Consider the following 24,491-nt stretch of genomic DNA (forward strand, 5'->3'; position numbering starts at 1 on the left):
TAAGTCAACCAATCCCCTATCCCTCTAGAAGCAAAATGGGGCATAAACACAAAGATTAATGGAGGCTGGCATTTGGCTACCTTGCTAGTAGCCCTAGAACACCCCCTTCTTGCCAGTACAAAAGCCAGGAACAAGAGAGTATTGGCCATTCCAAGATCTGAGAGAAGTAAATAAATGGGTGCAAGATATACATGTTCAATCCAATACTTTGCTCAGTATGATTCCACCAGAAAGGCAAATTTGTACAGTGCTGACCTTGAAGGATGTTTTCTTTAGCATTGCATTAGTGATGGGAAGTCAATCCATTTTTGGTTTTGATTGGACAGATGTGGAAGGAGGCACTAGCAGGGAATTAACCTGGACTAGACTTCCATGGGGATTTAAAAATTCCCCTACCCTCTTTTGTGAGGCTCCTTATAAGGCTTTTCAGGGTTTTTTTTTTTTTTTTTTTTTTTGTGCAATGAGATACCTGAGTCAATTCTCCTGCAGTATATGGACAACTTCCACCTATCCACAGAAACAGGAGAAATATCTCGCTGCCAGGGAGTGTCTCTTGGACACCTTACAACATCTGGACTATTGTGTGTTAGCCAGGAAAGCTCAGCTGTGTGTGCATGAGGCAAGCTACTTGGGATAAAACCTCTAAGGAGGTAAGATGATGCTGTTGCCCTTTATAATTCAAGCCATTACCCAGATCCCCATGCCTAAAACTAAAAGAGAAATCCTAGAATTCCTTGGAGCTATGGGATATTGTAGAATTTGGATCCCAAGGTTTGCTGAATTATTCAAGCCACTAGAGGGCAAGGAAAAAGATATTTGTTTGTTTGTTTGTTTTTGTTTTTTGAGGTAGGATCTCACTCTAGCCCAGACTGACCTGGAACTTACTATGTAGTCTTAGGGTGGCCTCAAACTCACAGTGATCTTCCTACCTCTGTCTGCCAAGTGCTGGTATTAAAAGCATGTGCCACCATGTTCAGCAAGAAAAAAGATTTTAACTGGACTGTAAATGAGTAACAATCATTTCAAGAACTAAAGTCAGCTCTAACATCAGCCCCTGCTCTGGAACTCCCAGATTTAACCAAACCCTTCTACTTGTATATGTACGAGAAGAAGATGACAGCCAGGGGTGTCCTAACCCAAAGACTGGGCCATGGCATTGCTCAGGGGCCTAATTGTCTAAGAAGTTAGATGCAGTAGCCACTGATTGGCGCCCTTGCCTCTGAGCTATTGAAGCTGCTCTTCTGACAAATGATACAGACAAACTAGCCTTAGGTCAAACTATTGATTACAGCCATGCATGCAATAGAGATTCTTCTAAAAAGTCCTCCTAAATGATGGCTCTCATATAACTCTCATATAACCCATTATCAGGCCTTGCTCTTAGGTCAGGCAAGGATAAAGTTTCTCCAAATTGTGCTTTGAATCCAGCCTCTCTGTTGCCAGAAACTGATGAGGCATCAAATCCTTTGCATGATAGCCTAGAGATCACCTCAGCCTTCCATGGACTGTGCCTGAACCTGACAAATGTGGCTTGGCTGGACCCTGATCTGGTTATGTATTATGGTGGCAGTAGCTTTTTCCTGGATGGAATCAGGTATGCAGGGGCCCTTTGGTGACTTTGGAAGAAACTCTGTAAGATGAAGCTCTGCTTCAGGTATATCAGTTCAGAAAGGTGAACTGATATTGACCATGACTCTGATATTGGGAAAAGACAAGACAGTGAATATCTACACAGACAACTATTATGCCTTTTCCATGGCATATGTGAAAAGGGACATCTACCAGGAATGAGGGCTATTAACAGCAGAAGGTAAGACATCAAAACTAAAAATAAAATTCTGGACTTCTTGGCTGCCATTTGGGTGCCTGATAAAGTGGCTATAATTCATTTCCCAAGCCATCAAAAAGGGGAGACTACAGAAGCAAGAGGGAACAGAATGGCAAACCTAGCAGCAAAGAGTGTGCCCTCTCAGCATTTGTCAGATTGCCTGGTTACCCTCTTGGCACCCACTCTTCCTGAGAGACTGACATACACAGAACAGGATCTATAGCTCACCTCTCATCAGATAAAGGAACAGACCCCACAAGGATGGTATAAACTGGAGGATGGACTACTATTGCTGCTCCAGGCCCTAGGACAGAGACTGGCTAGGCAACTACATGAATGAATCCAATATTTGAACTAATAAGGAAAGAATTTTTCTTTCCAGGTGTGGACTCAATCATCAAGGATAACACCACCTGCTGTCAGGCCTGCCAATAGAAAAAGGACTCCTCTGGTAAGGTACCACCAATGGGGTCAAGAGAAAGAGGGATGGAGCCAGAATATACTGGGAAGTTGACTTTACTGAGGTAAAGCCAGGTCAATACAGGTTTAAGAACCTACTTTTTTATGTTGATACTTTCTCAGGATGGGTAGAGGTATTCCTAACCAAGTCTGAGACAGCCCAGGTAGTGGCAAAGAAATTGCTAGATGAACTAATTCCCCAATATGGATTGCCCCTCATGATAGGATCAGACAGTGGACCTGCCTTCATATCCAAAGTTGTTAAAGAGTGAACTAAAACACTGGGGATTAATTGGAAATTACTTTGTGCTTACCATCCCCAGAGTTTAGGACAGGTAGAGAGGCTGAATTGGACTTTAAAGGAGACTCTAACAGGTAAAGGTTGGGTGGAACTCCTTCCCTTTACCCTGTTAAGGGTCAGATGAACTCCATACATAAAGGGAATTACTCCATTTTAAATTGTGTATGGAACATCCCATCCCAATCTGCCTAGGATGGGATTTGAACAAGTGACTGACTTTAATAATGAGAAATTCCTCCATTCTATACAAGCCTTACAAAATGCCCAGGAGTCCATTTCCTCAAAAGTCAGGGCTGCTTTTCAGTCATAGCCTGTTTGCCCCCATCCTTTTCAGCCTGGAGACAGTCTGGATCAGAACACACCATTCTGGAGCATTGGATCCTCATTGAAAAAGTCCTCATCAAGTCATTCTGACCACACCAACAGCTGTGAAAGTTGATGGAATTCACACCTGGATCCACCACTCTCAAGTTAAAAAGACAGTGCTGCCTGAGGACATCCCAGAACAAGAAGAAAACAAGAAATGGTGAGTTCTAAAACATACAAAGGACCCACTAAAGATCAGACTCTTTTGCTTATGAACTTGTTGTTACTAAATACTCTAAAGTTTACCACACAAGAAAATCCCTACACTACTAGGAGAGCCTCTTTTCAAGGTGAAGAACAATACCAATGTGCAAGTTGGGATATGAAACCATAGCACCCTAAATAGATAAGGACCCCTTCATATCCCTTAAGATAGAGACCAATGATAGGTGTGAAATCAACAGGTATTGTAATCCAGTTACTATTATCCTTCACATAGGGGACCCTTTTTCCTTAACTCAACAATGGGACACAGGAAGGACTTGGGAGATCTAGAAGTATCAACAGGGAAGAGGCTCAGGCACCTAGTAAACCATCCAAAGAATGAAAGTAGTTTCCCCAGTACAACCTGTTGGACCTAACTGGGATATATTCCTGGATCCCCCTGAATTCAGGCCTATTCTTCCTAAAGCAAAGTAAGTCCTAACTTCTCTCCTTCTAATCATCAATAAAAATAAAAAGAGCCTCAGCTCTGTCCCTCCTGCCCTAGAAGTACCCCCAATCCTATCCTCTCTATGTCAAACACAAGGTATTCCTTTGTCAATGCAACTAATGTGAATCTAACCAAGGGTTGTTGGTTCTGCTTAAACTCAAAACCTCCCTATTATGTGGGAATTAGTACTAATAGTACAATAGGAGAGGAAGAACTACAAACAAGAAATCTTAACTATACCAGGACAGAAAAAGAATGCCCTTGCAGGGGGCCTAAGCCAGTGATACCACTAAGAGATATTAGGGAAAATGGATTATGTCTTAACCCCTTTAACTATTTTTTTATCCTCCTCCCCCTTTCAGCAATACTTTGAAACAACTTTAGTTCTAAAACCAGAAGAACACTTTTTAAGAACCCACCTACTACCTTGTTTGCATGTACGAATGGCCTTATTCCTTACATAAATTTAGAATTTTTCAAAGATCCAAACAAGCTATGTATACTGACCCATATTATTCCCCAAGTTTACTTGTATGATGGAACATCAGGTTCAAAACATATGGGTTTGAGTTCTGCCATATCAGGGATAACCAAAGAGTTGCCCCAATACTGGTACCACACTTGATAGAGGCTGACATTGCAGGATTAGCTGCCTTACTGGATTACTGTCTCTCTAGTAATAGTGTACAAAAATCTTAGAGTACCTTGTGAACAAAGATCAAGGTCTGGGTCATCTAGGAAGCTCTATAACCCACTTATAACAATAGGTAGATTTACCAGCTGAGATTGCGTCCCAAAATAGAAAGGGACTTGATTTATTCTTCATGAAAGAAGGGGTCTATGTATGGGCCTAGGTAAAACCTGTTGCTTTTATGCTAACTAGTCTGGAATAATCAGAAACACCCTAGCCTTAGTCAGAGAAAACCTTAAAGAAAGAGAACTCCAAAGACAGGCTATTGGAAACTGGCTTCAGCCTATGTATAATTGGTCTCCATGATTAACTGCTCTTATTCCTGCTTTGGCTGGCCCACTTTTGTTATTACTTCTAGGCCTCACCTTTACTTTAGTAAGATATGTTAAAAGTAGAATTAGTTCTGTTAAGCTTATGGTATTACAAACACATTATGCCCCCCTATCTGAAACTGAACAAGCCCTAGACACTATCTCTCTTGAGTCAAAGATGTAACTCACTGTCATATCAGTGGGGAAAATGTAAAGAGAGCAAAATGTTATATTTCTCTACATTTATTTATATCAGGCTTAGAGAAAAATAGAAATCACTTTCTTGTAGGAGCTCACAAAAGAATGGAATGAAAGCCTTGCTTAAGCCGATCAGGATGGTAAACAGGATGCTCTGCTGATCTGAATAATATTACCCCAAGCCTACACTGTTAAGCAAGATGCTGTAGGGCAGATAAGTGGAACATTCTGAGAATATTGATCACAGGCCTGCCTCATACCACCCAGGCACTTCCTGTAACTGACTAGCATACCTGTTTCCCAGGTTCCGGTTTTTCCTGTGATTTTCTAAGAATGGAATATCCCTGCTGTCATACACTGAGATCCCCTTTATGTTCAAAATTTCTATTTATGGTTGTAACTATAGCATGTGATTTGTATGGCTTATGGTTTAACTCTCATCCTGTTTTTGTAATGTACGTCTTGTGCTTTTCTCCAATAAAAGCTGACACTCTGAGCAGTTTGTGGCTGCACTCAGAGATCCCAACATCTGATGTGCAGTCCCGACATATTGACTCTTACTCAGCATTTTGTGAGTCAGTGGTCTTACTTGTGTGACAGCTGACCCCAAAATACTGACAATGTCTGATCTGATGGTTATTTTGAGACTTCTATTGACCAGGAACCATATCCATGTTTCCCTTCTTCTTCTCCTTCTCCTTCTCCTTCTCCTTCTCCTTCTCCTTCTCCTTCTCCTTCTCCTTCTCCTTCTCCTTCTCCTTCTCCTTCTCCTTCTCCTTCTCCTTCTCCTTCTCCTTCTCCTTCTCCTTCTCCTTCTTCTTCTTCTTCTTCTTCTTCTTCTTCTTCTTCTTCTTCTTTTTTCACTCTAGATTCTAGTTCTTTTGTTGTTTTTTGTTGTTGTTGTTTTGAGGTAGGATCACCCTCTAGCCAAGGCTGACTTGGAATTCACCATGTAGAGTCTCAGGCTGGCCTTGAACTCAGAGAAATCATTCTACCTCTGCCTCCTGAGTGCTTGGATTAAAGGTGTACACCACCATGCATGGCTCAATCATAGCTCTCTTGAGATCATTTTATTTAATTTATTCCTTTGTATAGACTATGCAAGAGACATGTCAGTTACTTTTGTTCTAGCAAAGGAAATAATTGCATTGTATGTCTTAGCAATCCAACCTCTGAAAATAGAGGATCTTTATAAATACTGACTTGTTGGGCATGTTTACCTTTAGATAAAGCATGTATCTTGGAAAGACTCCACATGATAGATATTACAAGTAAGTATACATTAGAAATGGAGTACTCACAGAGGTCATGGTTTTGGCACAGCATTTAGTTTGCATTTTTTTTCAAGGTGAGGTTTCACTCTAGTCCAGGCTGACCTGTAATTCACTATGAAATCTCAGGGTGGCCTTGAACTCACAGTAATCCTCCAACCTCTGCCTCCTGAATGCTGGAATTAAAGGCATATGCCACCACACCCAGCTTAGTTCACACTTCTAAAAGTGTCATATTTGAAGCAAACTTCCAAGTAAAAAGCAATCACAGTCATACAATGAAGTGATAACATAAAGTTTTAATGATTTAAAACTATATTATTTATTCACCATCAAAAATGAGTGGATGGAAGATAATTATTAGGAAATGGGTAAGAAGAAATATAACACAAAGCTTGGGTTAATTCTGCTTAAGTATTATACTTTCTAATGCATAATCATATGTGGATATGTGTGGCATCTGTGCATGGATGTGCATGTGCCTCTAAATATATGTAGATATCTGACTGATGGCCTTCTCCTTCCACCATGCTTCACATAGTCTCCCTTGTATCCTCCCCACAGCATATGTGCCAGTATAGCTGGCATGCAAGCATCCAGATTCTCCTGGATTCACCTGCCAGTATGGCTGTTGGATTTTTTGTATCCAACGTGTGGACCACTTTGTGTCATTCTTTACATGAATGCTACCTTGGTCAGCAGGCTTTGCATGCAAGCACATTTAGCTGATTTATCCTCTAACCTAAAATACCAGGCTCCTAAAATTATGCTTTCTAAAAGTCACAGCAAATTGAAGTAACACAATATATTTATATGAACAGTATTGAACATAGCCTAAATGATTTATATTAATTTTCAGTTGTCAAATATGACAGCATCCCCAGTCTACTTAGTATATATGGATGCAGTCAATGTGTTCATATATATAGGGATCATTTCAAATTTATTTCATCATATATAACTACATGCATGATTCTACCTAGGAAGATGACATTATATATAAACAGAGTAATGTGAGAATGGTTCCCACAAAGAAGAGCATATTTGGAAAGAAAAAGCTAGAGCAAGATATGACTTACTGATTTACACTGCTTGTAATTTACTTTGAGATAGAAAATGTTATCCCTTTACTTTCTTGTCTTTACTTATTGGATTATCTGTAAGAGCAATGATAATAGACTTACAGGCCTGGCTTATGTCTGATGATTTGCTTTTGGATTTCTAGTCAACAATCATGGTGAGTTGTTGAATCAAATTTTTCTACAAATAAAAATCATAATCCATAGCTGTGGTTGTCTTGGAGAGTAAAACTGATGATAGGAGAAAAAAAAGTACTTGTCCAATACTAACTTTGAGATGCCCAAGTTCAATGAAATACAATTTGAATTTCAGTTGTAATTAAACTCAAAGGGATTAATAAAAAACACAAATATGCTTGATTTTTAAAAATATTTTATTTTATTTGAGACAGGGAAAGAGGCAGAGAAAGAGAGAGCAAATGGGCACACCAGGGCCCCAGCCACTGCAAATGAAGTCCAGACACACATACACCTTGTGCATCTGGCTTATGTGGGTCCTGGGGAATCAAGCCAAGGTGCTTTGGCTTTGTAGGCAGTGCCTTAACCTCTAAGCCATCTCTCCAGCCCCAAATATGCTTGTTTCAGTGGAGATGCTTTTGGCATTCTGAAGTCTTTTGGTATCTAGAGAGAATAGTACAGAGTATTGGGAATGAAAGAAATAAAGGACATCCTCATGTCCCATATAGTACAACCTGCATTTATTTAGGTATACTATAAACACAAGATTACTAAAATAGAAACAAAAAACCTAGAGCAGGGCATAGTGTCACATACTTTTAATCCCAACACTCTGGATGTGGAGGTAGGAGGATTGCTTTGAGTTTGAGGCCAGTCTGACATATTACATAGTGAATTCCAAGTCAGTCTGGTCTAGAGTGAGAACCCCTATCCTGAAAAGCAAAAAAAAAAAAAAAAAAAGAAAAAGAAACCTATACAAGCTACAATTTTATAATAACATGAAAAACTTTTCAATACTATAAGGAGAGTGAGACATGTTATTAGAAATGTGTATGTCTTAGGACAGGGGAGATGGCTCAGTAATCACAAACTCTTTCCACTTAAGCATGAAGACCTGGGTAAGTAAAGGCTTATTCCCCACCCCTGAGTTCAACTCTTCAGAACCTATTTACAAGGCTGGTAATGGCTAAGAACATTTGTAACTGTTGGAATTTGGGATTGACCAGAGTGATGTGTGGAATATAAGAAAGAGAGAAGAGCCAACCTCAACAGCACAGATTTTAATGGAGTATAGCGAGTAGCAGCCTTCTCCAACTGGAAAAGAGAATAGTGGCCCTCTTGAGTGGGCATTGAGGATTCTAAGGAGTTATGCTTTAGGACAGCCTGAGCTGGGGGAAGTTGGGGTTCAGTCAAACAAACTTTATCTTGTCTCTATCCACTGGCCACTTTTCTTTGGGAGTGAATAATAGGAAGATAGATCCTTTGTTTTTGTTTACTGATCATCCATTGAGAAGGGATTAGAGCTGCTTCTTAAGTGTCCTAATAACTCCCAGAGTCTAGCCATCTTCAAATTTATAAGTTTTATGGTCCTATGGAATTCTCCAGTGAGGTCAGTGATTCATAAATCCTTCATTCCAGACCCTAAAAACAAGAAAAAAAAAAGAGCAGTATAGACCATTGGGATGAAATTGGGGCAGGTGATCTCTTGTCTCCTGGGTCTGGAACTAGATGAGATTCTCCTTTGAGTTTGGGATTTTCTGACTATCTGATGTCTGATATCTGTTTTCCCTCTCTCTCTCTCTCTTTTCAAATGTCAATCCTGTGAAAAGCACAGGAGGCAAGACACATATTATTATGGGTGATTTGTCATGGGTGTGGGGGCATAAAGGGTATTAAAGTACATTATCTTTACAGAGTTGACCATTATCTGATAAGTCAGACCTACATAGTAAAGGAGGTTTGTGTTTGAAGCAGGAACAGTACACCTTGGCTAGTTTTGGTTGTGTAAAGTAGCTAACATATATCTTCTAGCATAGGAAGGAAACCTTAATCTTTTTCTCCCAATATGGGAAAGGGAGCTCTGGTGTCACTTTTAGCATCATTAGTCATACACAAAAGGAGAAAATGGAGGAAGGGTTATCAACAAGACTTAAGACACAGTGGGCCCCAAGATGGAGCTGTGTTGGTAGTGTCTTAGGGCCTATATCTTGTCACATTTGTACACAGGAGTCCAGAGAGGGACCTATGAATACAGAATGGTTAGCAAGAAGGGCATAACTGAATTGGTTGGACAAAGGCAAAGAGGTGGCTAAACTATGGGTGTGGAGGAGCTATTTCATATAGGGTAATAAATTACATGTCACAGGCAATACAGGCTTAACTTGAAGGGAGTAGGCAATGATATTTTTAACTTAAAGCAACAAGTATCTTAGCTGATCACAGAGACATGTTAGGTCATATACAGACAAATTACATTATTGACCATTAAAAAGGCAGAGGTAGTCCAAAACATTATTGGCTCTGTACTGAAACCATTTATTTCTCCACAATTGCTGTAGTCCAGGTTTGAAGATCTAATTACAAGGTGTGGTTTCTGAGAGTCTCAGCTTTTGGTTCTCCATTTGATTTTGTACCTTGTGGACATAGAAAGCTGTGGTTCCACCCACATAGTTTTTATGAACAGGCAATGTGGCAGCTCTTCAGGAGACTGATAATTGGCTGAGCCATTAGGAAAGAAACTCCTATATCATACTAAATATATTAGCCATTATGATCTGGTTAATGTCTATGTATGAATTTTCTTGTATGTGACATAACATTTAAAGTGACATGAATATCATTTTTAAGTTTTCAAAAGGAATAACAGGTGGTACATAAGAAAAGAGGGCAATTGTCCATAAGGAAGTAGGGATTTTCAATTTTGATGGGGATTTAATTGGAATTTTTGAAAATATAGTAAGTTTGACTTAGGTAAGATGGAACTATGATAGAATATTATTGAAGCAATATTTAAAACATTTTAAACAATTCCAAATTTTTAAATATGGTACAGATTAAGAAATTAGCTAATTTTGAAGCTTAATTATCAGATTTAAATATTTTCTTTTGTAAGTTCTTAATATAGAAAACTTAGAATTTTTACTTACTTATTTGGCCCAGAGATCAAAAAGTCTGATCTAGCTTTAGAAGAACTAATGGAGGTATGTTATGCTGAAAAAAGTTAGTTTGATTAATTTTAAGCTTAATTGAATTCATGTTTAATAATTACAGGCACCGTGCCCCCCCTTCCCCCTGCCCAGGCAGCAGCAGGGGTGGTGCAGGGGCTGGGGCATATGCCTCCAGCAGCGAGGACAGCAGTCCCAAGAGTGATTTTCAGGAAACAAAAAAGGACCTAGGGGCAGGTGGTGGTGCCCAATCCCCTAAGACACACCAAATTTCAAGACTTTATATATAATATCTCTGTGTCCCAGGGGGAGGAAAGGGACACTTGGCAGCATCCTGGGGGGAGTTTGATTAATTTTTAAGGCACAATAAATTTTATCTAATTAGGTCCTATTAGGTCAGGACAAAATGGAGTCACTGAGGACAGCAGGAGGGCAACAGAAACACAAGGAAGTGGGTCATCCACATTCCTCAAGAAACCACCCAGCCATCATCCCTTCCTTGTCTAACAATGCCCTAGGTCTAGGTTTCCTGCCCCCTTATCTCTCAGGACACCAGGTTACTGTTCTTGTGTCACACCATGGCTGTCTTAGAGCTCCCCTAAAGAAATCTTTTCTTTACTCCCCCCTTCTGTGCTTTCCCTCACCTGATGAACTCTATATAGCCCACTCTCTGTAATCCCCAAATTGACTGCTCTGCTTTTGACAGCCAGTCCTGGCAACTCATGTTTTTCCCAAATAAAAGCTTCCATCTTTGCCTCATAGTGGTCTCCGGGGTCTTAGTCACTCTTGAACTTTACAAGTCCAGTTTTGTGTATTTTTTTTTAATTTTTGTTTATTTATTTGTTTGAAGGAGAAAGAGGGGGAGAGGGGGAGAGAGAGAGAGAGAGAGAGAGAGAGAGAGAGAGAGAGAGAGAGAGAGAGAGAGAAAGGGAGAATGTGTGCACCAGGACCTCCAGTCACTGCAGACAATCTCCAGATGCATGTGCCCCTTGTGCTTCTGGCTAACATGGGTCCTGGGGAATTGAACCTGGGTCCTTTGGCTTTGCAGGCAAATGCCTTCACCACTAAGCAATCCTTCCAGTCCCCAGTTTTGTGTATTTTTTGGAATAAGTTTATAGCAACCAAATAAAAGTTTTACCCAATAAGAAAACATATAAGAGTAGAACACTTAAGAAACCTATTGTTGTAAACAGGTATTTATACAACAAAATAAAGGCTTTATCAAATGGAAAACATACAAGCTCAGCATTTGTATATAACTTAATTATCTTAATCAGAGATACATTTATAACCCTTTTAATCTATCAAGACATATTATATAGTTTTAAGTCTCTGTTTATGATCAGACCTATACTCAGAAGGATTTTTTTTTAATGTTACAAAGGAAATTGGGTCTTTATTGTATTGATCTCTAATTCTAAAGTCAATGGAGAGAGACCCCAGGTTTTATCAAGATGGATGGAGGGATCAAGCCTGACATTTTCAAGATGAAGTGGGACAGGGAAGAAGGATCTCTATACCTGTTGACTTTTAGGCCTTGTGGAACCATCAAAAGGAGTCCAGACAGATGGAGTTAGTTTGTTATAGGACCCTCTGAGGTGAATTGGTAGAACTGTAAACATCCCAAAGGTCACTTATATTAATATTGTAAGAAGAAGCACAAGATGATTTTCAGTACAGGTCAGAAGATGTAATACAAATTATGATCTTGATACAGTACAAAATCTGCAGTGTCAGTGTAAAAAACTATGCATTATGGAACATTATCAATACCAAAGTCTATTACAATATAGGGCATAAATTGGGGTAAGAGGCTTTTAAATATTCTATAAGGAATGGCACTATAAATAAATTTGCCAACTTATAGATAGTTAAGTTAGAATTAAACTGTTAAGGTGAGAGAAGTACAGAGAAACAAGTTTTTACGTCAATCCATCTTATCATAATTGAATATACCTTAACTGAAGACACTATTTTAGGCAGAGTTCATTTCAGAGAGAGGGAGAGACCTTTCACTGAAGATCCATGCATGGAGTTCCCAGACACTGTTTGTGCCAAAGTTCCACATCCTTGACAATCCTCTGTTTGAATTTTCCTGTGCTTGTACAGGAAAGAGATTGATGGTCTGTGTGTTTAAGACATTCCATTCTGTCATGTAAGACAGGTTGCTGCCTCCTGAAATAGGGTAGTTATATATTGTCTAAAAAGGGTCAGGCCCAGAGTCAGTTCCTGTTTGTTTAATTTTAGTTGTAAATTGTGACAGAATTTTTATTATCGATTGGCTATCATAAAGGAACTTTCCTTGCAGCAATTTTAGAAGAGGAAAGTGCCATGTCTATTGCTTCACTCAAAGTTTTAGGTGCATCCAACATTTTCATAGATGCATTGATTATGCTCCATCCAGACTGATATAACAGATATAGGGACATTAGGTATATGACATTTTTTTTTCAATAACTTCACTCAACAGAAAGCATGTATACTGTATCATATCTTAACATTGATAATTATAGGCAAAACATAGGAACATGTTTGTGTCTTGCCAATAAGCCCACATTAATCATTTCTCTAAAGATTTAAGTCATAAATGCTCAGCAGGTATTGTTAGAAGCAGGATCAAACCCTGGAATATAAACATGTCTATGGTTATAGTAAGCATGAACAAGCATAAAGTGAGAAAATTATCATAAACCTGGTTTTAGTAATCTAACATTATCTTAAAATATATCTATAAGCAACAGAGCATTTAATGACCATAAGCATTGTAACAATTAGTGACCATAAATTTAGTCACACATAAAGACAGACTACATGAAACATAGAACACATGACATATTAAGGTTAGGTGCTGTTCAGGGAAATTTTGTGGAAGAGGGGGCAGAAAGAATGTCAGAGCCACATATTGGGTCATGATATGCAGAGACATTTATCCTACCCATAACTGTGGACTAACTTCACAATGCACGACCCATATACATCAACAAGGAGGGGCCATTGGGAAGGGGGTAGGTCACAGATGAGCCTAATAATGGTACCAAACTGCCTGTATTTGCTGAATGGACAACTAATAAAAAATTTTTTAAAAAATCACATGACATGACTGGCTGGCTAGAATTAGACATGACAAAGAAGATTGAGAGACCAAGGAGAGGTAATGTGCTGCATCTGGCTTCTGTGACCTGCTTAGTGGCTGGACAGTGGTGCTGCCATTTTAAATCAGACAGCCATTTTGACTCAGATGAGGAACTAGCTGACTGATGTGCACTTTTGCTTCTGTATCCATGCTTGCTTAGCTATAGCTTCCCCCCCCCCCCACACCTTGATTCCTGGGAAGGCTCCACTTCAAGGACATTCCAGAGATACTTAGCCACCGAGGCTCTGGCCTCCTGCAAAAGGTAAGTTCTGCAAACAGCTCTCGCAATAGGTTCTGCAAACAAGTTACTACCTAAGATAAGTAGGCTGGAGTTCCCACATGCGCCCTCTCTGAAATTCCCGCACGTGCCCTCTTAGAACCAATCATTTTAAAAGTCACAATGTCATATAACCTTTCCTTTATAAACCCTTTTCCTCTGAGGATCGGGGCTCTCTCCCTCACTACTACTGTGCCAGACTGTGCGGATGGAGCCCAGGCCTAGGCTTGCAATAAAGAAACCTGCTACTTTTACATTCGAGTGTCTTGGCTTCTGTGGTGGTTCTCTGGGAGATTCCTGGGTGACCAGGGAACTTGGCTCCTGGTCAGGAGTCTTGGCACAACAAAGATGAAACATGAAGAGATTATTTTTTTCTGAAGATTTTGTTTTACTTTTTCTTTGGGAAGATTCTAACATGTGGTAGAGGTCTGCATGTCATATGGGAAGGCATGGAGTTGATGAGCAGGTTCTATTGATTATACCTGGAGGCATAAAGAATATTATGTGTGGCCATTGTCTATTATGGGTACAGGAAGACCCACATAGGACAGAACAAAGTCTGCATCTCACCATGTGATTGTTGATCACAGGCATATTCCTCCAGGAAACAAATCATGTTAGAAATCCCCAAGTTAGAATAAGAGCCACAAAAACAAAAACAAAAACAAAAACAAACAAACAAAAAAAAAAAACAGGAATGTGGAGAATAGGCTGGAGGCCATTCTTAAAGGACAGTTTTATAGTTGTACTTTGAATAGAAACTTAATTGCAGGCTAAGATTACACTGAGAGAGACAGAGATTGCCACTTGTAGTCGCACAGTAAAGGAGGGCTTATGGTCATCTTCTTGAGCTAAGGAAAGGTGGGTCACTAATAGAAACTGTTTAATGGGGTGCAAGGAAGGTTGTTTCCCAAGGAGGGCCTGAGTTAGAGAGCAGAGAAGAGATCAGAGGTAGAAGAATAGAGCCAGCTGCTGATCCAGTTTATGAAATTATGATGAACTTGAAGAATTTGGAAACTGGACTTCCGGTTAAGATGGCGGCATAGGTACCACACCAAAGCAGCCTGGGGGGGGGGGGGAAGACCAAAAAAACTCAGAAAAATACATACTTTTACTAAAAAGTGAGGTGTATAGGAAATTGAAATGGAAAGGGAGAAGTAGAAGAGATCCAGAGCATTCAGAGCCCGCACAGGCCAGCAAAAGTGGCCCTGGCAGGTCTACCAACCAAGGCGGCGGTGATGGCGGCATCGCAGAAAGCCGCCAGGCTCAGCTCGAGCCACAGGAAAAACCAGGTGAGGGGAGCTTCCACTCACATCAGAGCCCTCCACAACTCAAAAAGCGTGAAGGTTGAGCTGCATTGAACAATGGAGGAGCAGACCATGAGGTAGAAGAACACGTGGAACAGCGAGAGAACCAGAGCAGCTGCGGCTCCCTCCCCTCCCCCAACACCTGAGCCCAGCTCCAAAGAAAAGAGCAATGGTCCTGGGATCCGGCCACACCAACTTGAGCTGACAGCAGGACCCAAGCAAGAGCAGGGGTCGCAGCAACATCAGCAGCTCCAGCACTAGCAATAGAGGCCCAAGCAGTGGCAGATCCAATAGCAGCAGCTTCAGAGGCAGCAGCAGATCCAGCAGCAGCAGCTTCAGCAGCAACAGTGGTAGATACAGCAGTGGCAGTTTCAGAGGCAACAGCAGCAATTTCAGAGGCAGCAGTGGTGGAACCAGCAGTGGCAGCTACAGCAGCAGCAATAGCAGTTCCAGCAGCGGGGGTGCCAATCTGCAGGGCCACATTTGCCAGGCTCAGTTTTCCCTGTAGGAAAAGCCAGTGCCCAGCTCCAGAAATCAGAACAGCAGCCCAACGTCCCAGCCAGCAAATTGACTGAGACCAAAATTATCCCAAAAGGTAACTGAGATTGAATGCACCAGGGAAGAGTCTCACTTGGTCACAAGCTGACTTGGATCCCTCAACAGACCAGAAATCTTAAACCTCTTTGTTGATAGAGGATCTGGTTGTTATAATAACTACTCTTGCATAAATATTCAGTGCAGATTTTGATTAAATGTGTACAGTGTTTAGTTCAATTTTAGAATCTACCTGTATTTTATTCCACTCAGTCTACTTGAATACTCCCATAGCAGGGAAACTCAACCCCTAGCATTACCCTTGTAGATACTCTGAGAGTCTTAAGAGCCACACCTAACACCTTAAGCTCCTATCCTAAAGATATATAACATCAAAACAATTGATATAGCTAAGAATACCTAGCTAGCTAGAAAATCCAAGAATTAACTTAATACAATATGCAAAAATCTATACATGATAAAACAAGAAACACTAAAAACAAAGACAATATAAATCCACCTAAAAGTATTAATACATCAGAAATGACCTCCAGTGAGAACGAGTTAGAGGAAATGCCTGAGAAAGATTTCAAAAGAATGACTGTAAATATGTTCAAAGAAGTCAGAGAACAAATCAAAGGAGTCAAAGAGGAAATCAAAGGAATCAAAGAAGATGCAGGACACCAATTTCATGAAATAAAGAGGGCAATACAAGACATAAATAAGGAAATAGAAATAATAAAGAAAAACCAGTCAGAATTACTAGCAATGAAGAACACAGTTAATGAAATAAAAAAAAAAAAAAACACCCTGTAGAAAATCTCACCAGTAGAATGGATGAAGGAGAGGACAGAATATCTAAGCTAGACCAGGTGGCAGATCTAACACCAGCCAAGAAAGAGAAAGACAAACTTATAGAAAAGTATGAGTGGGAATTTGAAGATATTCGGGACACTATGAAAAGATCATATATAAGAAATCAAGGCATAGTAGAAGGAGGAGAATTCCTCTCCAAAGGCATAGTAGACATCTTCAACAAAATCATAGAAGAAAACATCCCCCAAATTGGGAAAGAGGTGCCAATGCAGATACAGGAAGTCTTTAGCCCACCAGCCACAACCCAAAGAAAAAAATATTAAAAGCAGTTAGACAGAGAAAAATCTAGTTACCTACAAAGGCAAGCCCATCAGGATTACATCAAATTATTCAACACAAACTTTAAAAGCCAGAAGGGCTTGGAGTGATGTATTCCAAGTTCTGAAAGATAACAACTGTCAACCAAGGTTGCATTATCATGCAAAGCTATACATTCAAATAGACAGAGAAATAAGGACATTCCATGACAAAAGCAGGTTAAAGGAGTATTTGAAGACAAAACCAGCTCTACAGAAAATACTTGATAGAATACTCCGTTTTGAAGAAAAGGGAAAGCACACATATAAGGAACCTGGAAAAAACAAGCAATACTCAAATACTAGTTAACACAACAGAGCAAAGGTAGAATAAGAACAAAACACACACACAAAAGGCAAAAATAAATACACAGCTTTCAATAATATCTCTTAATATCAAAGGCCTCAATACCCCAACCCAAAGACGTAGGTTTTCAGACTGGGTTAAAAAGGAGGATCCTACAAAGTTTTGTCTCCAAGAAACTCACCTTTCTACAAAGAATGGACATTATCTTAGGGTGAAAGGTTGGAAAAAGTTGTTTCAAGCACAAGGGCCTAGAAGACAAGCAGGGGTTGCTATCCTAATATCTGACAAGGTAGACTTCAGTCCAACGTTAGTCAAAAAAGATAAGAAGGGTCACTTTATATTGACTAAAGGCACACTCCAACAGGAGGACATTACAATCCTAACCATATATGCACCTGAAATGGGGGCCCCCAAATTCATCAAACAAACACTATTAGAACTAAGGGCACAGATAACACAAAACACCATTGTAGTGGGTGACTTTAAAAACCACACTCTCATCAATTGACAGGTTATCCAGAGAAAAAATAAACAGAGAAGCATCTGGACTAAATGAGGTCATAGAAGGAATGGACCTAACAGATATATACAGGACATTTCTTCCAAATGCTGCAGAATATACATTCTTTTCAGCAGCAAATGGAACATTCTCTAAAATAGACCATATATTAGGAGACAAATCAGATCTTAACAAATTCAGGAAAATTGAAATGATTCCTTGCATTCTATCTGGCCACAATGTAATTAAACTACAAATCAATAGCATGAAAGGCTATAGAGCATACACAAAATATTAGAAACTAAACAATACACTACTAAATGATGATTGGGTTAATGAAGAAATCAAGAAGGAAATCAAAAAAATTATAGAGTAAAATGATAATTATAGTACAACATACTGAAATCTCTGGGAAACAATGAAGGCAGTTCTAAGAAGTAAATTTATAGCCTTAAGTGCCTGTATGAAGAAACCAGAAAGGTCTTAAGTAAATGACCTTATACTTCCCCTTAAAGCCTTGGAAAAAGGAGAATAAGAAAAACCAAAAATCAGTAGACAGGAAGAAATAACAAAGATTAGGGCAGAAATTAATGAAATAGAAACAAAAAAAAAGTCCAAAGAATTAATGAAACAAAGAGTTGGTTCTCTGAAAGGATAAACATGATTGATAAATCCTTAGCCAATCTGACCAAAAGAAAGAGAGAAGAGACACAAATTAATAAAATCAGGGATGAAAAAGGTAACATCACTACAGATTCCAGAGAAATTCAAAAAATCATAGGGACTTACTATAAAAGCATATACTCCACAAAGTATGAAAATCTGAAAGAAATGGATGATTTCCTTGATTTATATGTCTTACCTAAATTAAATCAAAATGGTATTAATCACTTAAATAGACCTATAACAAGCATGGTGATCCACACAGTTATCAATATTCTCCCAACTAAAAAAAGCCCAGGCCTAGATGGATTCATTGCTGAATTTTACTGGACCTTCAAGGAAGAGCTAACACCATTGCTTCTTAAGCTTTTCCAGGAAATAGAAAAAGAATGAATTCTACCAAACTTCTTTTATGAAGCCAGAATCACCCTGATACCAAAACCAGGCAAAGATAGAACCAAAAAAAAAAAAAAAAAGAAAGAAAATTACAAAACAAACTCCCTCCTGAACATAGATGCAAAAATTCTCAACAAAATATTGGCAAAAAATACAAGAATATATCAAAAAGATCATTCATCCTGACCAAGTAGGCTTTATCCCAGAGATGCAGGGATGGTTTAATATATGTAATTCTATAAATGTAATACATTATATAAATGGGTTGAAGGACAAAAATCACATGATCATCTCATTAGATGCAAAGAAACCCTTTGACCAAATCCAACATCTCTTTATGATAATAGTCCTACACAGACGGAGAATAGAAGGAACATATCTAAATATAATAAAAGCTATTGATGACAAGCCTACCACCAACATATTACAAAATGGGGAAAAACTATAAGTGTTTCCACTAAAATCAGGAACAAGAAAAGGGAGTCCACTGAACCAACTTTTATTTAAGATTGTTTTGGAAGTCTTAGCCATAGCAATAAGGCAAGAGACACACATAAAAGGGATACAAATTGGAAAAGAAGAGATCAAGTTATCAATGTTTGCAGATGGCATGACTCTATACATAAAGGACACTAAAGACTCTACTAGCAAACTGGTAGAGCTGACCCAAACCTACAGCCATGTAGCAGGATACAAAATAAATACACATAAATCAGTGGCCTTCATTTATGCTAACAACAAACACACAGAGGATGAAATCAGAGAATCACTCCCATTCACAATTGCATCAAAAAAAAAAAAAAAATTAAATACCTTGGAATAAACCTAACCAAGGAAGTAAAGAATCTCTACAATGAGAACTTTAAAACACTCAAGCGAGAAATTGCAGAAGACACTAGAAAGTGGAGAAACATCTCTTGTTCCTGGATTGGAAGAATCAATATTGTGAAAATAGCAATCTTACCAAAAGAAATATACACATTTAATACAATCCCTATCAAAATTCCAAAGGCATTCTTCAAGGGAATAGAAAAAACAATCCAAAAATTCATTTGGAATCACAAAAAAACCTAGAATATCTAAAATAATACTGAGCAACAAAAATAAGGCTGGTGGTATCACCATACCTGATTTTAACCTATACTACAGAGCCATAGTAACAAAAACAGCATGGTACTGGCACAAAAACAGACATGTGGATCAGTGGAACAGAATAGAGGACCCAGAAGTAAGCCCAAGTAGCTATAGCCACCTGATATTTGATAAAAAATGCCCAAAATACTCATTGGAGAAAAGACAGCATCTTCAGCAAATGGTGTTGCGAAAACTGGATATATATCTGTAGAAGGATGAAAATAGATTCTTCTCTCTCGCCATGCACAAGAATTAAGTCCAAATGGATTAAAGACCTTAACATCACACCTGAAACTCTGAAACAGCTAGAGGAAAAAGTAGGGGAAACCCTTCAACATGTTGGTCTCGGCAAAGACTTTCTGAATACAACCCCAATTGCTCAGACAATAAAACCACAGATTAATCACTGTGACCTCATGAAATTACAAAGATTTTGGTCGGCAAATGACACAGTGAAAAAAGCAAAGAGGCAACCTACAGAATGGGAAAAAATCTTCGCCAGCTATATATTTGATAGAGGATTAATATCTAGGATATACAAAGAACTCAAAAAGTTAAATAATAAGGAATCAAACAAGCCAATCAAAAAATGGGCTATAGAGCTAAATAGAGCATTCTCAAAGGAAGAAATACGAATGGCATATAAGCATCTAAAAAAATGTTCCATGTCACTAGCCATCAGGGAAATGCAGATTAAAACTACATTGAGATTCCATCTCACTCCTGTCAGATTGGCCACCATCATGAAAACAAATGATCATAAATGTTGGCAGGGATGTGGAAAAAGAGGAACCATTCTACATTTCTGGTGAGAATGCAATCTGATCCAGCCATTGTGGAAATCAGTGTGGAGCTTCCTAAAACAGCTAAAGATTGATCTACCATATGACCCAGCTATAGCACTCCTAGGCAAATATCCAAAGGACTCATCTCATTTCCTTAGAAATACGTGCTCAACTATGTTTATTGCTGCTCAATTTATAATAGCTGGGAAATGGAACCAGCCTAAATCTCCCTCAATTGATGCGTGGATAATGAAGATGTGGCACACTTATACAATGGAGTTCTACTCAGCGCTAAGGAAAAATGAAGTTATGAAAGTTGCAGAAAAATGGGTGGACATGGAAAGGATTATACTAAGTGTGGTAACCCAGGCCCAGAAAGCCAAGCACCACATGTTCTCTCTCATACGTGGATCCTAGCTACAGATGACTGGGCTTCTGCGTGAAAATGAAAAGTTAGTAGCAGAGGCCAGTAAGTTAAAAAGGAGACATAAAGGGAAGAGAAAAGAAGGGAGGAGGGTACTTAATAGGTTGATTTTGTATATATGTAAGTACAATGATTGTGATGGGTAGGTAATATGTTGGAGAATGGAATTTCAAAGAGGAAAGTGTGGGGGGTGGGGAGGGAGGGAATTACCATGGGATTTTTTTTTATAATCATGGAAAATGCTAATAAAAATTTTAAAAATTAAAAAAAGAAAAGAAAGTGCACAAAAGAAGGAGTTTGGTAGAATTCCTTCTTTTTCTATTTCCTGGAAAAGCTTAAGAAGCAATGGTGTTAGCTCTTCCTTAAAGGTGTGGTAAAATTCAGCAGTGAATCCATCTGGGCCTGGGCTTTTTTTAGTTGGGAGATTATTGATAACAGTTCAGATCTCCATGTTTGTTATAGGTCTACTTAAGTGATTAATCTCATTTTCATTTAATTTAGGTAGGTCATATAGATCAAGGAAATCATCCATTTCTTTCAGATTTTCATACTTTGTGGAGTATATGCTTTTATAGTTTGTCCCTATGATTTTTTGAATTTCTCTGGAATCTGTTGTGATGTTACCTTTTTCATCTCTGATTTTATTAATTTGTGTCTCTTCTCTCTTTCTTTTGGTCAGATTTCCTAAGGGTTTATCCATCTTGTTTATCCTTTCAAAGAACCAACTCTTTGTTTCATTAATTCTTTGGATTTTTTTTATTTCATTAATTTCTGCCCTAATCTTTATTATTTCTTCCCGCCTACTGATTTTTGGTTTGCCTTGTTCTTCTTTTTACAAGGCTTTAAGGTGAAGCATTAGGTCGTTTACTTGTGACCCTTCTAATTTTTTAATATAGGCACTTAAGGCTATAAATTTACCTCTTAGAACTGCCTTCAGTGTGTCCCAGAGATTTTGATATGTTGTGTTCTCATTATCATTTGACTTTATGAATTTTTTGATTTCCTTCTTGATTTCTTCTTTGACCCATGCATCATTTAGTAGTGTATTGTTTAGTTTCCATGATTTTGTATATGCTCTATAGCCTTTCTTGCTACTGATTTGTAGTTTAATTCCATTGTGGTCAGATAGAATGCAAGGAATTATTTCAATTTTCCTGATTTTGTTAAGATTTGCTTTGTGTCCTAATAAATTGTCTATTTTGGAGAAGGTTCCATGTGCTTGTGAAAAGAATATATATTCTGCAGCCTTTGGATGAAATGTTCTGTATATATCTGTTAGGTCTGTTCCTTCTATGACCTCATTTAGTCCAGATGCCTCTCTGTTTATTTTTTCCCGGGATGACCTGTCAATTGATGAGAGTGGGGTGTTAAAGTCACCCAGTACCATGGTGTTTGTTGTTATCTGTGACCTCAGTTCTAATAGTGGTTGTTTGTTGAATATGGGAGCCCCCATGTTAAGTGCATATATGTTTAGGATTGTAATGTCCTCCTGTTGGAGTGTGCCCTTAATCAATTAAAGTGACCTTCCTTATCTTTCTTGACTAACACTGGACTGAAGTCTACCTTGTCAGATATTAGGATAGCAACCACTGCCTGTTTTCTAGGCCCATTTGCTTGAAACACCATCTTCCAACATTTCACCCTAAGATAATGTCTATCCTTTGTAGAAAGGTGAGTTTCTTGGAGACAACAAATTGTAGGATTCTGCTTTTTAACCTGTCTGCAAACCTATGTCTTTTCGTTGGGGCATTGAGGCCGTTGATATTAAGAGATAATATTGAAAGGTGTGTATTTATATTTGCCTTTTTTTTTTTTTGTGGTTCTGGTTCTACCTGTGCTCTCTTAACAAGTATTTGAGTATTGCTTGTTTTTTCTAGGTTCCTTATATGTGTGCTTTTCCTTTTCTTCAGCATGGAGGATTCTATCAAGTATTTTCTATAGAGCTGGTTTTGTCTTCAAATACTCCTTTAACCTTCTTTTGTCATGGAATGTCCTTATTTCTCCGTCCATTTGAATGTATAACTTTGCAGGATAAAGTAACCTTGGTTGACAGTTGTTATATTTCAGAACTTGGAATATATCACTCCAAGCCCTTCTGGCTTTAAAAGTTTGTGTTGAATAATCTGCTGTAATCCTGATGGGCTTACTTTTGTAGGTAACTTGATTTTTCTCTCTAACTGCTTTCAATACTTTTTCTTTGGTGCGTGTGTTTGGAAGTTTGATTATAATATGGTGAGAAGAGGTTCTTTCCAGCTTTTGTCTGGCTGGGGTTCCAAAGACTTCCTGTACCTGTATTGGCACCTCTTTCCCAATTTGGGGGAAATTTTCTTCTATGATTTTGTAGAAGACACCTACTATGCCTTTTGAGTGGAATTGTTCTCCTTCTACTATGCCCTGAATTCTAATATTTGATCTTTTCATAGTGTCCCGAATATCTTGAAATTCCCACTCATACTTTTCTATATGTTTGTCTTTCTCTTTTTTGGCCTGTATTAGATCTGCCACCTGGTCTTCTAGCTTAGATATTCTGTCCTCTCCTTCGTCCATTCTACTGGTGAGATTTTCTACGGAGTTTTTTAGTTGTGTTCTTCATTGCTAGTAATTCTGACTGGTTTTTCTTTATTATTTCTATTTCCTTATTTATGTCTTGTATTGCCTTCTTTATTTCATGAAATTGGTGTCCTGCATCTTCTTTGATTCCTTTGATTTCCTCTTTAGTTCTTTTGTCTCCTTTGATTTGTTCTCTGACTTCTTTGAACATATTTACAATCATTCTTTTGAAATCTTTCTCAGGCATTTCCTCTAACTCGTTCTCACTGGAGGTCATTTCTGATGCATTAATACTTTTAGGTGGATTTATATTGTCTTTGTTTTTAGTGTTTCTTGTGTTATTATGTATATATTTTTGCATCTTAGATTAAGTTAATGCTTGGGTTTTCTAGCTAGCTGTTTATTCTTAGCTGTATCAGTTGATTTGATGCTATATATTTTCAGGGTAGGAACTTAAGTTGTTAAGTGTGGCTCTTAAGACTCTGAGAGTATCTACAAAGGTGCTCCTAGGGGTTGAGTTTCCCTGCTCTGGGGGTATTGAAGTAGGCTGAGTGGAATAAAATACAGGTAGATTCTAAAAATTAACTAAACACTGTACCCATTCAGTCAAAAACAGCCCCAAGTATGTATGCCAGAGTAGTTATGATAACAACCAGATCCTCTAGATCCTCTATCAACATAGAGTTTAAGATTTCTGGTCTGTTGAGGGATCCAAGTCAGCTTTTGACCAAGTGAGACCCTTCCCTGGTGCAAACCCAGTTACCTTGGATGAGTTTGGTCTCAGTCAAGTTGCTGCCTGGGTCTTCGGGCTGCTGTTCTGATTTCTGGAGCTGGGCACTGGCTTCTCCTGCGGGGCAAACTAAACCTGGCAATTGTGGCCCTGCAGATCAGCACCCCTGCTGCTGGAACTGATGCTGCGAAAGCTGCCTCTGCTGGGTCTGTCAGCAGCTGAAGCTGCTGCTGCTGGGTCTGCTGTTGTTGCCGTTCCTGGGTCTGCTGCTGTTGCTGGGTCTGCCACTGCTGTCACTCCTG

The sequence above is a fragment of the Jaculus jaculus genome, chromosome 5 (assembly GCF_020740685.1).
Source record: "Jaculus jaculus isolate mJacJac1 chromosome 5, mJacJac1.mat.Y.cur, whole genome shotgun sequence".
Lineage (NCBI taxonomy): Eukaryota > Metazoa > Chordata > Mammalia > Rodentia > Dipodidae > Jaculus > Jaculus jaculus.